The following is a 15439-nucleotide window of genomic DNA, read 5'->3' on the forward strand; positions in this document are numbered from 1 at the left end:
ACCCCACGGGGTGAGATCTTGCGTGGAGCCCCAGATCGAGGGAGATTATCAGTGGTCTTGTATGTCTTCCATTTCCTAATAATTGCTCCCACAGTTGATTTTTTTCAAACCAAGCTGCTTACCTATTGCTGTTTCAGTCTTCCCAGCCTGGTGCAGGTCTACAATTTTGTTTCTGGTGTCCTTTGACATCTCTTTGGTCTTGGCCATAGTGGAGTTTGGAGTGTGACTGTTTGAGGTTGTGGACAGGTGTCTTTTATACTGATAACAAGTTCAAACAGGTGCCATTAATACAGGTAACGAGTGGAGGACAGATGAGCCTCTTAAAGAAGATGTTACAGGTCTGTGAGAGCCAGAAATCTTACTTGTTTGTAGGTGACCAAATACTTATTTTCCACCATAATTTGCAAATAAATTCATTAAAAATCCTACAATGTGATTTTCTGGATTTTTTTCCTTCTCATTTTGTCTGCCATAGTTGAAGTGTACCTATGATTACATCTTTTTAAGTGGGAGAACTTGCACAATTGGTGGCTGACTAAATACTTTTTTTTGCCCCACTGTATGTATACTATACAGTAATGGGAATTCCACAGGCGGTTGGTGTGTGTGTATATATATTCACCAGCTATACCAACCCGCCTGTGGAATTCCCATTACTGTATAAATCTGTACCACCTATCTCTCAATCATTGTTTCTCTCTTCTCTCCCATACACACACATACACACCTGTCTGTTAAGCTTGTTGTGCTTTTGTTTAGTTTTTTAAAATAAAGATCTGAGATGAGTCAAATCAAAGGCTCCATCTGTTGTCAAAATGCAATCCCTGCGCATAATAATGGAGAATGCACGCACGCACGCACACACAGAGTGGGAAGCCTCATCAACAGACTGTTTGACTTGACCTGAAAAAACACTGGGCCCTAGTTTTCCTCTATGAAAACACCCATAGGCTACAACAAGACAGAGTTTTCCTGTAGGATTGTCATGAATGAAAACTCCTGTCACTATGTTTTTCCGATTTACACATGCATTTAGCCCTTGAGGCTGCCTTCTAGCCTGATTACCTCTGTTGATGGTGATGTTTGAGTGTGTTGACCAGGTGTTGAATACTGCTGTGGTGTTTTATGGTTTGTTTGTGTGTGTGCTGGAGTTCCCCCAGGGTTTCTAATGATCTGCATATCACACACTGGGCAGAGTTGAGAACACCTGCCATTCCATCAAAGGACAGAAGAAGAGAACGAAAGAGGGAGATAATCTGAGTCTGGGGGGTAGTAGAGTGAGAGCAACGGATAGTCTAACTAGACAGAGAGACGGACACAGATGGACAGACAGAAAATTGAAAGAGAGAGACATTAGGGGGTAGCATGCAATGAGGGTTCCACCAAAAGCATGGTGCGACCTGATGTGTGGCGTCTCCGGTATACCCCCCTCCTTCCTACGGGGGGGGGGGGGGGGGGGGTGATCTTCTGAACCTCTCCCACTTTGTTCTCCCCAAAAATATCCCCATTTGTCATGCCCACCTCTCCCCACCCCGACCAAACCTCAACAACAGGTATCTGACTACGGTGGCTTCCATAGGCCAAAACCCATTCCTCCATCCTGTCAATCCCAGCACCGCCGGCCAATCAGGCGAGAGCTTCCCCAAGCGAACGACGCCTACCTATAAAGAGAGGAGAGACAGAGCGAGGGAGAAATGTTTTGCACGCACAAGCAGGTTGGTGTAGCTATACGGCGGTGTAGCGGCTGTGCTGCTCTGTTTCACACTCTGGACCTGGGTGTGTGTGTGGAGGCATGTGTTAGTTGGAGTGTGTGTGAGGGTTAATGGTTTCGGAGACGTGTTGGGTTCCTACTACCCAGGTTTCTGAACGACAATGCCTTTGAATTTGACCTTGTGACCCAGTGGGGGTGTTGAAAAACAAACACCCCCCCCATGCTAGCTGGTGACCTCTGGGCCATTAGGTGCCTACAGTGGTGGTGTAGTGACCTCTGGGCCATTAGGTGCCTACAGTGCTGGTGTAGTGACCTCTGGGCCATTAGGTGCCTACAGCAGTGGTGTAGTGACCTCTGGGCCATTAGGTGCCTATACTGCTGGTGTAGTGACCTCTGGGCCATTAGGTGCCTACAGTGCTGGTGTAGTGACCTCTGGGCAATTAGGTGCCTATAGTGCTGGTGTAGTGACCTCTGGGCCATTAGGTGCCTACAGTGCTGGTGTAGTGACCTCTGGGCCATTAGGTGCCTACAGTGCTGGTGTAGTGACCTCTGGGCAATTAGGTGCCTACAGTGCTGGTGTAGTGACCTCTGGGCCATTAGGTGCCTACAGTGCTGGTGTAGTGACCTCTGGGCAATTAGGTGCCTACAGTGCTGGTGTAGTGACCTCTGGGCCATTAGGTGCCTACAGTGCTGGTGTAGTGACCTCTGGGCCATTAGGTGCCTACAGTGCTGGTGTAGTGACCTCTGGGCAATTAGGTGCCTATAGTGCTGGTGTAGTGACCTCTGGGCATTTAGGTGCCTATAGTGCTGGTGTAGTGACCTCTGGGCCATTAGGTGCCTACAGCAGTGGTGTAGTGACCTCTGGGCCATTAGGTGCCTATACTGCTGGTGTAGTGACCTCTGGGCAATTAGGTGCCTATAGTGCTGGTGTAGTGTCATTGTCTATCCTCTATCTTTCTTTGGGGAGGAAAACCAGCCAGGACAGGTATGGATGGATCAGGGATTTTATGATTTCCTCTAAAGAGAGAAGGGGGAGGAGAGAAGTGAGAAAGGGAGAGAGGGAAAGGGAGCAGGAGAAAGGGGGAGACAGAGAGGTAAATGGAGTGAAGGAGAGAGGCGGCCAGACGTGACTGTGATTAGAGGACAGGAAACCAGGAAGCTAACGACCTGTTGGGGGGGGGTAGAGATGGAGGGAGAGTGATGGTTTGCTGGTAAATTAAATAACGTTGATCGAATCAAAACTGTAAATCAGAAGTCCAAATCTCTCCCCTCCCAGGTGCAGCTTCACCAGAAGATCTTCCATAACTACAACCTGAAGGCCCAGCCAGCCAAACACTGGGAGCAGAAAGTCTAGGTCAGAGTGAGGTTATCCTTCTCCCAGATTGTCAGTCTGGTACAACACACACACACACGCTGAGTACACAAAACATTAAGAACACCTGCTCAGACCAGATTAATCCAGGTGAAAGCTATGATCCCTTATTGATCTCACTTGTTAAATCCACTTCAATCAGTGTAGATGAAGGGGATGAGACAGGTTAAAGGTTAAAGAAGGATTCTTAAGCCTTGAGACATGGATTGTGTATTGTGCCATTCAGAGTGGGGGGGGGTCAACTCAATATTTAGGAAGGTGTTCCTAATGTTTGGTATACTCATTGTAAACATACACATGTCAAAGCACTCGTAAACACACACACTCGCGCATGCATATGTAAACACAGCCACGGCCTCCTTCCCTTGGCGCTGCCAGCCAGCCTTGTCTCAGCGACATCGAGCCTCCAATCATGCATGGCTAATTAAGCTTTCCTAGGACAGGATTGAGTATAGCAGGCTGCCATGTACAAGAAGATTCACCCCCAACCCCAGTCTAATGTCTATCTCTCTGGGCAGGATGAGAAGAACGAGGCGATGACAACCAACGATGCTCATGAATATGGTGAGCGTCAAACATTTCTCCTCATCATCTCTCCTCTAAGCTTCCCCCTCTTCTCATCTCTTTTCAAAATTAAATTAATTATTTCTGGATCTCTCTCGTGTGTAGCCTCGCTCTTCTCACTTTTCACCTGGCATTTCTTCCCTTGGTCTGCAGCGCAAATTGTTATTGGAGAAGGTGTGTGTGTGTGTGAGAGACAGTGCAGTGTCTTTGTAAATGAGACCGCCACAGCAGCGTTAGAAATGACAGCAACATCAGAGAACTGTAATAATGATTTCATCTCTGTTCCCATTCTGTCGTTTCTCTATTATCTCCTCCTTGTTTCGTGACTTAATCTCTCTCTCTCCCCCCTCCCTCTTTCTCTAGGCGTGGACAGACTACAGGCTATCATGGAATCCAGAAGATTAGAATAATATAGAAGTCCTCACGATTCCTCCCGACAAGGTGTGGCAGACTCCTGTCCCGCTCCGAAATAGAATTTCATAGAACACGACCAAGAGTTCAGAATAGCATAGAACATGACCAAGAGTTTAGAATAGCATAGAACGCCATCCCTGTTCCATGACCATCCGTTTTTTCTGACTATGTGACACTGAACTGGAACAACTCTGCACTCCTTAGATGTCCCTAAAACTGGGGCCTTGCGGAACCGGAGGTAACCCCGGAGGTAACCGCCCCTGTCCCGCGAATCGCGAATGAACATTTCGCAGGTTAGCGTTTTTCGTCATAACTCTTGTTCTGGAAGCAGCTCGGCAGTGGTCACTAGCTGGCACAGTCATAAAATCCGATTTGAACCCTAACCTTAAACACACTGCTAGCCCTAATGCCTAACACTAACCTTAAATTAAGACAAAAATGCTTATTTTTTTTATGCATTTTTACAATATAGCTTATTAGCCCAACTAGAGGAAATCTCTCAGTTCTGCCTCAAGGACAAAACTCAATCCCATTAACGTCAGCCTATTCTTCAAGTTTTACCGGGGAAAACGTCCATGCAGCATCTGCATGCCAACCATTTGATTTCAATCAGTTTCATGGGGTCATGCGTTTAGATGTTCTTGAGTTATGTAGGCTATAGTAGTGTTTCGAAGTAGCCTACAGTGTTTTGATTGAATAAAAGCACATATTTTGCTTAGTGGTGCGGGGCCATGTGGTTTTGGCCCGCATGAGAGAGAAATGCGACCATTCGCACAATAATTCTAAAAAGTGTTTGTCTTACAGTAGCATTATACTATGCTACTATATCCGGTTCTGTTAGTTCCAACAAGCACCATTCGTCAGAGTAGTCTGTTCTCTGAGCATCTGAAGTAGAACAAAGACTGTGTGTAAAGTAGAGAATCATGCACATGTGCAGAAGCTTTGGACCTTTAGCTGTTGGGCAGAGGGTTCCAGAGAAGATGGATCCGCAGCCACTCAGTACAATTTAAATGACCTACAACTTCCGTTTAAGAACCCAACCAATTTTAATTCACGTTGAAGAGCTTTTTGAGTGAACAGTTTCCATTGCAAAACATTTTGCAACAGAATCCAACTAATGAATACAACCCTGGTTTTCTGTTATACCTGATAATTACACCCCGCTGGTGTCCCAGGTCTAAATCAGTCCTTGTATAGAGAGGAAGAATGAAAATCAGCAGTGGAACTACACTGGCTTCGATGTCCAGATTTTAATTGATATTATACAGTTGAAGTCGGAAGTTTACATACACCTTAGCCAAATATATTTAACTCAGTTTTTCACAATTCCTGACATTTAATCCTAGTAAAAAATACCCTGTCTTAGGTCAGTTAGGATCACCACTTTATTTGAAGAATGTGAAATGTCAGAATAATAGTAGAGAATGATTTCAGCTTTTATTTCTTTCATCACATTTCCAGTGGGTCAGAAGATTACATACACTCAATTAGTATTTGGTAGCATTGTCTTTAAAATGGTTTAACTTGGGTCAAACGTTTCAGGTAGCCTTCCACAAGCTTCCCACAGTAAGTTGGGTGAATTTTGGCCCATTCCTCCTGACAGAGCTGGTGTAACTGAGTCAGGTTTGTAGGCCTCGTTGCTTGAACACGCTTTTTCAGCTCTGCCCACAAATTTTCTATAGGATTGAGGTCAGGGCTTTGTGATGCCACTCCAATACCTTGACTTTGTTGTCCTTAAGCCATTTTGCCACAACTTTGGAAGCATGCTTGGGGTCGTTGTCCATTTGTGAACAAGCTTTAACTTCCTGACTGATGTCTTGAGATGTTTCTTCAATATATCCACATACTTTTCCTTCCTCATGATGCCATCTATTTTGTGAAGTGCACCAGTCCCTCCTGCAGCAAAGCACCCCCACAACATGAGGCTGCCACCCCCATGCTTCATGGTTGGGATGGTGCTCTTCGGCTTGCAAGTCTCCCCCCTTTATCCTCCAAACATAACGATGGTCATTATAGCCAAACATTTATATTTTTGTTTTATCAGACCAGAGGACATTTCTCCCAAAAGTACAATCTTGTTTAGTTTCAATCTGTAGTCTGGTTTATGGCGGTTTTGGAGCAGTGGCTTCTTCCTTGCTGAGCGACCTTTCAGGTTATGTCGATATAGGACTTGTTTTACTGTGGATATAGATACTTTTGTACCGGTTTCCTCCAGCATCTTCACAAGGTCCTTTGCTGTTGTTCTGGGATTGATTTGCACTTTTTGCACCAAAGTACGTTCATCTCTAGGAGACAGAACGCGTCTCCTTCCTGAGCGGTTTGGCGGCTGTTTATACTTGCGTACTATTGTTTGTACAGATGAACGTGGAACCTTCAGAAATTGCTCCCAATGATGAACCAGACTTGTGGAGGTCTACAATTTTGTTTTCTGAGTTCTTGGCTGATTTCTTTTGATTTTCCCATGATGTCAAGCAAAGAGGCACTGAGTTTGAAGGTAGGCCTTGAAATACATCCACAGGTACACCTCCAATTGACTCAAATTATGTCAATTAGCCTATCAGAAGCTTCTAAAGCCATGACACATTTTCTGGAATTTTCCAAGCTGTTTAAATGCACAGTCAATAGAGTGTATGTAAACTTCTGACCCACTGGAATTGTGACACAGTGAATTAAACAATTGTTGGAAAAATTACTTGTCATGCACAAAGTTGATGTCCTAACCGACTTGCCAAAACTCTAGTTTGTTAACACAAAATTTGTGGAGTGGTTGAAAAACAAGTTTTAATGACTCCAACCTAAGTGTAAGTAGACTTCAACTGTATATTAGCATGTATGTGACATCAGTCAAAACACCTCAAAACAGGACACTATCAAGAACAAGATAAAACTTTCTGAAACGAGACACTTATGATTCCCCACATGGCAGTTTGTCATTGTTGCTGTCTTTCCATCCAGAATCACCACACCACACGGACTTCTGCCCCACTGAAGCGCGCACATCGTTTTCGTGACGTTCTCAGCTAACCCATCTATGACTCATTAGGATATTCCCCGTTTTCCATTACTAGCATGTGGAGTCTTAACTTTTGTCAATTTGGTTTGGGCCGTGTGACACACACAGAAAGTATAGTTGGCAGCAAAAGGGCTGCCACCACATTTGATGACAAAGTTTATTTATAATTGTGTAGGTCAGTGTATGCCTATACTAGGGGCTCAATTTACTCTGTTGTACAGTAGCTGTCTTTTCTCATGGTCAGTTAAAATCACAATGATTTGACAAGCCAGAATAACGTACCAGTCTAGTCTCCCCTCATTGGTTGATTTAGAATGTAGCCTACGCCACCAGGATTGGCCAGTTCAGGTGACGGTTAGACACTTGGCAACAGGCACAGTCTAGATGACAAGGCCATAAAAATGAATTCCACATACATTAAGCTGTAAGCTTTGTGAACAAAGTCAACTTGAGTAATTTGACATAAGAAATCCCAACCAAATTACTCCTGAGTTAGCAGTGAATACCCCCGTAGACAGCACCCCCACCACATCTTCACGCGGCCATGATTGTGGCTATAGGATAGTCCATCTTATTCCCACGCATTAGGCTTAATCTCTATTGAAAGATTCAAGTTGATGTAGCATAGCGGTAGCTGTCATGTACCATTTAATTTGCATAACATTTCCGGTGTAGTCAGTGCGAGTCAGTGTACATCGCAAAACGTAAAACAAGAGAAAAAAAGCATACCATTGTTCTAAAAAATGTAATAAAAATAGACATCAGTAATCTAGTTTTTCTGAAGCATATTGAAAAACCATGTGTTGTGTGTACCTACCTACTGTTGTACAGAAACACAACCCTGGACCTACCTACTGTTGTACAGAAACACAACCCTGGACCTACCTACTGTTGTACAGAAACACAACCCTGGACCTACCTACTGTTGTACAGAAACACAACCCTGGACCTACCTACTGTTGTACAGAAACACAACCCTGGACCTACCTACTGTTGTACAGAAACACAACCCTGGACCTACCTACTGTTGTACAGAAACACAACCCTGGACCTACCTACTGTTGTACAGAAACACAACCCTGGACCTACCTACTGTTGTACAGAAACAACCCTGGACCTACCTACTGTTGTACAGAAACACAACCCTGGACCTACCTACTGTTGCACAGAAACACAACCCTGGACCTTCCTACTGTTGCACAGAAACCTAACCCTGGACCTACCTACTGTTGCACAGAAACACAACCCTGGACCTACCTACTGTTGTACAGAAACACAACCCTGGACCTACCTACTGTTGCACAGAAACCTAACCCTGGACCTACCTACTGTTGCACAGAAACACAACCCTGGACCTTCCTACAGTTGCACAGAAGCACAACCCTGGACCTACCTACTGTTGCACAGAAACCTAACCCTGGACCTACCTACTGTTGCACAGGAACCTAACCCTGGACCTACCTAATGTTGCACAGGAACCTAACCCTGGACCTACCTACTGTTGCACAGGAACCTAACCCTGGACCTACCTAATGTTGCACAGGAATCTAACCCTGGACCTACCTACTGTTGCACAGGAACCTAACCCTGGACCTACCTACTTTTGCACAGGAACCTAACCCTGGACCTACCTAATGTTGCACAGGAACCTAACCCTGGACCTACCTACTGTTGCACAGAAACATGAAACGCGTGTAGTGAGTGTCAGAGTTTATTGATCAAACATGGAAGCGTAAAAAGTAGGCTACATAAACTGTTGCACGTCCTTTTTATGCCCATGTCATAGCGTGTGTGGTAATAATGAGGTAGCCTAAACTAAGGGCTATGTCAAGGGCAATAACTATTGGCAATCAGAGGCTAGGCCTGCTAACTAGGTTGTCTAACAGCATAATTGCTTTCTTATCTCCCATGAGTCATGTCCGCTTGTCATTTGTCCTGATTCAGACATGTAGGAGTGGGTTTCTGTCCCTGCCTGACAGGCTGAACACAGCCTTGGGATGTTTCTCAGAGTCTGTAACATCTCTACTTAAGTGCCAGTAAACCTGCCACTGGCAGATCATCAGGGAGATCGCTGTACAGCCCCAGCCAATCGCTCTTGAGCCAGAACACCAGCCCCACCAATAAGCTGTTTGCTCACTCAAAGCACAGGAGGTTGATGCCGATGTATGCGGGGATCCCATGGTTTAAGAGCTCACAGGCGATACACACGACCAGGTAAGACGCCTACGTTGTGCTGAAGCTCAAAGTCAGGCTGAGGTAAAGGGGGGGCCACCGTTGGGTTGACGACGTCCCTCTGCTCTGACAGCCAGTTGGCCTCCTTCAGCCACAAGGACAGTTGCTTGTAGTGGGGCAGCAGCACAGAGGCGATGGCTACGCAGATCCCCACTGAGAAATAAACACAGACTCCTGCACCGCGCACCCTAAAGTGTTTCTCCCTCGCTCGTATTCAACCTCTATGAGATTGGTGACAGCTGAGTAGCAGGAGCCTACGCCGGCTAGCGCCCATACCAGCAGCATCAGGGTGCAGTTCCACAGGGCCCTGCAGGTGGTGGTGTGGCACGCGGCATAGCGTGGCTTGGAGGAGTAGTCCAGCAGCCCTGGGCCTAGTACGGGCAGAGGCAACGTGTTGAAGATGGCCGAGGCATGCGCCAAGAGGAAGCACATGGACAATGGGGAGCGGGCGGGTCCGAGGAACCACACAGTTGACACGGTGCATGCCAACACCACATCGACCAGGAATACTGAGAGGCCACAGATGCCCATGAAGGTGTGCAGACGCATGGTTCTGTCCATCTGTAGACACATGGACAGGACCAGACAGTCCAGGCCCACATTTAACAGAAATATTAACAGATATTGGCTGGTGTTGTCCTCGCAGCAGCTCCCGTCCTCTTCCCAAGACTCAATGATGGCCAGGAATTCAATTGGCACTGAATTCCTTCATCCCCATCCCTCAGCTTAATTGCAAACCAAGTGACAGGGCTGCTTTTGACTCAATTCAAAATGTAAGAATAGTTTTACAACAACAAGAAAAAGCTAGCAATCCACTTAATACTGTGATCAATTGAGCACTTCAAATGGGCTCTGCCTCTCAATTGTTGTGAGTAATCCTGGTGTAAAGAGAATTTCCAGGTGAACCAAAAGGAGAGCAGTTGTTGATATCAATTTTTTAAAATCCATCCGGTCTATTACAATCATTCAGGGAGAACACTTGAACAGAAGCAAAGAAAATGGCTAACGGGCCTCTTGGAGACAGGCCCTTTCTAGTCAAAATGAAAAGACTGCGACTTTGCCAGCTGCTACAGGATCACAGTGTTCATAATGTCATCAATACAATGACCGTCGGTGTGTCCTCAGTCCTTGTACCTCCAGTAGCTTATGGCGTCAAGCACTATCAAACGATATGAGAACAATCCATAACATTCTGTAACAAGTATAGTGACCATCAACCCGTACACAAATAGAGCACTGGAAATCATGTGCACTACAGAATGGGAAAACATATAAATATGTTAGGCATTGTGTCAATTACTCAACTGAATATTCATCATCAGCTTAATTATTTCAAAAGTGGCAAGCCAATGACCAATCAGTATTTCAATGCATTATCAAGTTTAAGACCACTACAAGTTTCATGTATTCCAATGAAAACGTTGGCCATCCTAAATCAATTACAGGCAGATCTTCACCCCCTCCCTCTCTTTCATTTCTTTAGGAGCCTGTTCTCTGAGCAGCCAAACGTGTAGAGCAGAGACTGAAGTAGAAAATCCTGCACATGCGTAGAAGCTTTGGAGAGGGGTCCAGACAAGTCGCATCTGCAGCCACTCAGCTGAATTTTTTTTCTGGTCAAGCCCACGTGGTCAGGAGAAAACGTTTGGCCCTACCATAATCTCTAGCTATAGAGGCTAATTACCAGGGCTTTGTAGATTGTCATACTGGGTGTGTAGTTCGTGCAGGGTTCCCTTGATAAGGAGACCTTGGTCTCAATGGGACTCTCCTGCCTAAATAAAAGTAAAACATAAAAAGTGCACCATATGACTCATACAGCCCTCATCCTCCACATACAACATCCATTCTGCCAGTCACATTCTGTTAAAGGTCCCCAAAAGCACACACAACCCTGGGTCGCTCGTCTTTTCAGTTCGCTGCAGCTAGCGACTGGAACGAGCTGCAAAAAAACACAAACTGGACAGTTTTATCTCCATCTCTTCATTCAACGACTCAATCATCGATACTTACTGACGGTTGTGGCTGCTTTGCGTGATGTATTGTTGTCTCTACCTTCTTGCCCTTTGTGCTGTTGTCTATGCCCAATAATGTTTGTACCATGTTTGTTCTGCTACCATGTTGTGCTGCTACCATGCTGTGTTTTCATGTGTTGCTGCCATGCTATGTTGTTGTCTTAGGTCTCTCTTTATGTTGTGTTGTCTCTCTTGTCGTGGTGTGTGTCAACGTGCTGGTCTACAGCGACGAGACCGTGAACTGGCTGCCTCCTGCTATCTACCGCAGCAGCTGCCCTATAAACCAGGACATCATAGCCAAACCTGGGTTCAAATACTATTTAAGATCTTTCATATCCTCCTTTCTATATATTTTTTTTACCCATTTTTCTCTCCAATTTCGTGGTATCCAATTGGTAATTACAGTCTTGTCTCGTCGCTGCAACTCCTGTATGGACTCGGGAGAGGCGAAGAGGCGAAGGTCGAGAGCCGTGTGTCCTCCGAAGTACAACCCAACCAAGCCGCACTGCTTCTTGACACAATGTCCACTTAACCCGGAAGCCAGCTGCACCAATGTGTCAGAGGAAACACCGTACACCTGGTGACCGTGTCAGCGTGCACTGCGCCCGGCCCGGCACAAGGAATCGCTCGTGCGCAATGGGACTGCTGGCCAAACCCTCCCCTGACCCGGACGATGCTGGGTCAATTGAGCGCCACCCCATGGGTCTCCCGGTCACGGCCGGCTGCAACACAGCCTGGACTCGAACCCAGAATCTCTACTGGCACAGCCTTAGCCCACTGCACCACTCGGGAGGCTCAAATACTTTGTGCGTTTGCATTAGCCTGCCTGGAGTGCCAGATGGATGGGGGGGTTCTGTAATAACTCCTCCTTGCCTGTAGGTGGCGTACTTCCCATTTGACTGGCAGAGCTGCATTGTGGTGTTTTGCTCCTATACCTATAACTCATCAGAGGTGGGTCTCCAATATGCCATGGATGAGAATGAAGAGGAGATACAGGACATAGATGAGAATGCCTTAATTGGTTAGTGTCTTCTCTAATCTCACCAGGCTTCACTTTTCGTATCTCCTACTTTTCTTTTCTCGCTCTTCTCTGCTCTGCTCTCCTCTTCTAGCACCACAATGCCCTTTTTTACGCCCCTGTTCCCTGTCACCTCCTCCTTCCTCTCTCTAACATAACACTCACCTCATCATCGTGCCCTACATCCTCAACATGGTCCTGGGCATCTTTGTCTTCTATCTAACACCTGACGCATGTCCGTCCCATGCAGGCACACCATGCCAAACATGCACATTGTCTCATTGGCATGCGTAACTTGCATAGAGATGGATACAGGGCACACTTGCCACAAAGCATGCTTTAGCATGGGCAGCACAAAGACATGATGTGTACCCTCTTTCCATCTCTATGATAACTTGAGATGGGTAGTTTGCCATTGTTTATTACAAAGCAAGGAAGTATCATTAAGAATATATGTTGTGCTCCGGGGAAGATGTTTATCTAGTCTGTTTATTCTTTATTTATTTTTTAGAGCATGGGTCTCAAACTGGCGGCCTGTGGGCCAGATGCGGCCCGTGAACTGATTTTAATGTGGCCCGTAGTTGTAAAATAAACTATTTGTCTTTAGCTGGTTCATAATGTTTAAGCCCAGTCTTTATCACTTGCCAAACAACAGTAGATCAATAGTCACCATTTTTTAACCCTGTGTTTCCCTTTCTCTCTTAGCTGTAGAGATGACCCTGACCATCACTGTCCTCATCACTGGCACTGTGCCCATGCTTCTGCTGACTGACAAGGTCCCTGAGACCTCCCTGTGTAACGCTTCTCCTCTTCGTCTGAGGAGGAGTAGGAAGGATCGGACCAATGCGCAGCGTAGTAAGTGCCCATGTTAATTTATTAACTAAACACGCAAAAACAAAATAACGAAGTGAATGGAAGAAACGAAACAGTTCTGCAAGGTGACATACACTAAACAGAAAACAACCACCCACAAACAAGAGTGGGAAAACAGGCTACCTAAGTATAGTTCGCAATCAGAGACAACGATTGACAGCTGCCTCTGATTGGGAACCATACCAGGCCAAACACATAGAAATAGAAACACAAGAACAAAACATAGAATGCTCACGCCCTGACCAACCTAAAATGGAAACATACAAAAGGAACTAAGGTCAGGACGTGACACCCTGGCTATCACTCTTGTAGTTAACTATGTCATGTTCACCATGATCGTGGTCACCTTCTCAGTCATCCTCAGTGTGGTGGTCCTCAACCTGCACCCCTGGTCCCCCTCCACACACAAGGTGAGCTGTAGCCTACATGTCGGCGCTATGGAGTCTACATGAGATTTAGACTCTAGGATTCTGCTTTTTCTTTCTTCTGCTTCTTCTGCTTCTGCTTAGGTTCAGGGCAGGGTACTGGAACAAGTGACCAGTGTTCAATGAGTGTGTACATAGGACAGCAGTCTAATGCCGGGTGTGCATTGCACAATGTTCAAAATCCTAATTGCTTCGCCTCTCACATTAGACGACCATCTTTTCTGTAGTTGTTTCTAGCCAACGTAGTGGTGCCCACACGATGGTCACACTACAAGATTCTTCACTAGGTTGTGAGAATTCCCAATACCATGCTGTCTCGCGAAAATGTAATGTAAATGTAATGTAATCAATGTAATGATGTGATTAGAATGAGCTGTTCCTCAAAGCGGGCTCATAATTGTTTTCAGTCAGAAATTCACTCTTGCCATACAGAGTTGAAATGTCTAGCCATCATTTTGAATTGAATAACATTGGTGGTGAACTTTGGCTCTGGTTAAAGCCAAGCACAAATGCATACTAATTTAGTTGTAATCATCGCTCCTGTTCGAGAGTCTACACATCCTGGGTGACGCGAAACAACGTCATCATCTCGCTGGCTTCTTCTCTGGCGAGATCTCATTGGCTATTGCCGATAACTGTTCTCAAAACTTGATGTTGCACATCTCACACTACCAGAGCATAGCAGACTTTATGCTGTTAAAATCAAACGTTTATTTATTTTTTTACATTTTAAAATCCTTTACTCCTTTTTCTCCCCAATTTCGTGATATCCAATTGGTACTTAGACTTGTCCCATCGCTGCAACTCACGTACCGACTCGGGAGAGGCGAAGGTCGAGAGCCATACGTCCTCTGAAACACGACTGCTTCTTGACACGCTGCTCGCTTAACCTGGAAGCCAGCCGCACCAATATGTTTCGGATCTAACACTGTGCAACTGGCGACCGAAGTCAGCTTGCAGGCACCCTGCCTGCCACAAGGAGTTGCTAGAGCGCGATGAGACAAGGACAACCTGACCGGCCAAATCCTCCCCTAACCCGAACAACGATGGGCCAATTGTGAGCCGCCTCATGGGTCTCCTGGTCACGTCCGGCTGTAACACAACACGGGATCGAACCTGGGTCAGTAGTGATGCCTCAAGCACTTAGAACGCTACTCTACTCAGGAAGCATGAAATCAAACATGTTTGAACATTTCAGGATGTCTGGGACTGCTCAAAGATGGGATCGGTGGCCCTCAGATTGCGTCTCGCTCACATTAAACAAGCGCGTGTGTGTGTGTGTGTGTGAGAGAGAGAGAGATCTTTCCACCTCAGGGCCCAGCTATGCTCCGTTCTGCCTACTGCGTGACAACAGCATTCCAGGGCTTCTATTCATTACCACAGACAGATGGAGCCTGCCTCGCTCTGTCACTCACTCTTTCTCACACACACTCACACAGTCACATAAACAGAGACAGATATAGTTTACAAACTCACAGACACCCACACTTAGAGAGTAAACAAATGGAGGCACACATACTCATGAACTCATACATATCACACCCTCTCACACAGACGCACAGACAGAACAGAGACACACCAGTAGATCACAGCTACTTTATTTTGCCCTTTTTCTCCAGTGCCAGCCTTGCTATTACAGTTAGGTCCACTGTGTGCCCGTTCTTGGCAGTAGTATAATCTTCACTAGACCAATTGATGGCTCATCTCAGGGATATGCAGCCCCCATAAAATATGAGTCTGGCATTGTAGTTCTATTCCTCCTATCCCGATACCCTTTATACCACACACACATACGTACGTACACACAC

The 15439-nt window shown here is 45.9% G+C and overlaps 1 pseudogene; it reads left to right on the forward strand.

Moving 5' to 3' along the window:
* Nucleotides 1-11470: 11470 nt before the first annotated feature.
* LOC109879304 (acetylcholine receptor subunit beta-like) lies at nt 11471-13942 on the forward strand (annotated as a pseudogene).
* Nucleotides 13943-15439: the final 1497 nt, after the last annotated feature.

The sequence above is a fragment of the Oncorhynchus kisutch genome, linkage group LG9 (assembly GCF_002021735.2).
Source record: "Oncorhynchus kisutch isolate 150728-3 linkage group LG9, Okis_V2, whole genome shotgun sequence".
NCBI lineage: Eukaryota > Metazoa > Chordata > Actinopteri > Salmoniformes > Salmonidae > Oncorhynchus > Oncorhynchus kisutch.